Genomic DNA, 1,782 nt, shown 5'->3' with positions numbered 1-1,782 from the left:
TATGTTGCTTTGATACAAATGAGGCTGACCTTTACATATTTTTCTGTTTATTTCTTCGATTAGGGTGATCAGTTTATACTTGTGGTTTATACTTGTGGTTCCAGCATAATTATTAGAAGGCCTCCTCTCACTTCTCAGTTTGGACAATAAATTATGCAGCTTTCTATTCTTAGTTGAGTTCTCCTACCACCATGGAAATTCTCTTCTTGCTCTTTAGGACTAAGGATGATACTAACATGGTTAAGTGTCTCTGAAGGAAGAAGACTAAATTTGGGTAGATACAGAGGATGGAGCAAAAAAAAAAAAAAGAAAGGGAAATCGGATGTATCAGCTATGACTATTTGTTCTGACTCAGGATGACCATTTCCGAAATAGTGTGAGGTGGTGCCTTCTCATGGGCACAAGCATATGGACTTGATCAACATCTGTCAGCAAAGAATTCGTTTACTTATTTTTCAGAAGTGACTCAAGGCACAATCATTATTTGGAAGTTGGCCCCAGGGCACATTGCAGCCACTCACTCCTCTCTCAACCTTTAATAATTCTTTTAAAAACCTGCATATGAAACCAATAGTACTTTTCATTTTGAAACCATCTGCGGAAGTTCCCTGCTCTTTTGAAAACTCAGTTGTAATGGTGCTATTGAACCACTTCCATATTATACTCAAGTAATCCTTCATTCTCCCCTCCCCCAAAAGGAAATCAAATAAGTAAGCTCTTTGTTAATAATTTATATTGAGCCGTACTTTGCATTTGTGATTTATGGTTCTGGTCTTTTTCCTTGCAAAAACCCTGAGGAAGCATTTTCTCCCCCATCCATGTGGATGAAGGAGAGGAGGCCCCTCACGTCTCAAGCGTCCCCCAGTCATTAAAGAGAGGAAGTCATGTCCTTACGTCAGAACTTTGGAGTCTCTGGTTCATCCCAGCATATGTCCCAGTAAAAGCACATTTCCTTCCTAATGTGAGTTAATGGGCTTGCATGTACGAACTCATGCTGGGGACCAAATGCCAAATTATTTTCTTGCTCAATATTCTTCTGCCATCATGTCAAATATGAGAAATTTCCTCATTCCAAGTTCATTTCACTTCTAATCACTTGAACAAAAACTCTCCCCAGACACACTTGACAAATGTTACTCTCTCTTATTTAGAATGCTCCTTAACAGCCGGAAGCATTTTTCTTCCAAATCTACTCTAAATTGAAGTAAATTTAAAGAAAACTTCCACCTTTGGAAGGAAACCAAAGGTGGGAAATTCTAGCCCTGCTTCTTGAGTTATAACTGGCTGTTAGGCAGGGGTCTATCTTATGCGTATTCGGTGAATGTAACACTAGTTTTTCCTACACAAGATGCTGTAATTCACTGCTCACCAGGTTAGGTCCTGCCAGGTGGCTAAGCTTCCCCCCCGGTGGTTTTGGGTCTTCAGGAGGTGCCATCATTCCCTCTGGTCCCACCCAGCTCTTCAGATTGCTAGTGATTTTAAGTACAGAGCGCTCAGTAGCAAGAGGATCACTGAGTTCACTTGTTTGGAATAATCCTTTCCCAGACTGCTGACGTGTTGATGATGTGCTGTGAGACACATCAATCACGGTGTTGTGAAGACCACATGGCTGTGTTGACCAGCAACGTGTGACTATTTACATTTTAATTATATAAAAAATAAAATCAAGTGGCTTAGTTTCAACAGCAACATTTCAAGTGCTCCGAGGCACCTAGTGGATAGTGCCATTGTGAAACACTTCCATCCCTGCAGAAAGTCCACCAAACAGGACTGCTTCTTAGT

The sequence above is a fragment of the Bison bison genome, unplaced genomic scaffold (assembly GCF_000754665.1).
Source record: "Bison bison bison isolate TAMUID 2011002044 unplaced genomic scaffold, Bison_UMD1.0 scf7180017864530, whole genome shotgun sequence".
NCBI lineage: Eukaryota > Metazoa > Chordata > Mammalia > Artiodactyla > Bovidae > Bison > Bison bison.
This window is presented reverse-complemented; position numbering follows the sequence as displayed.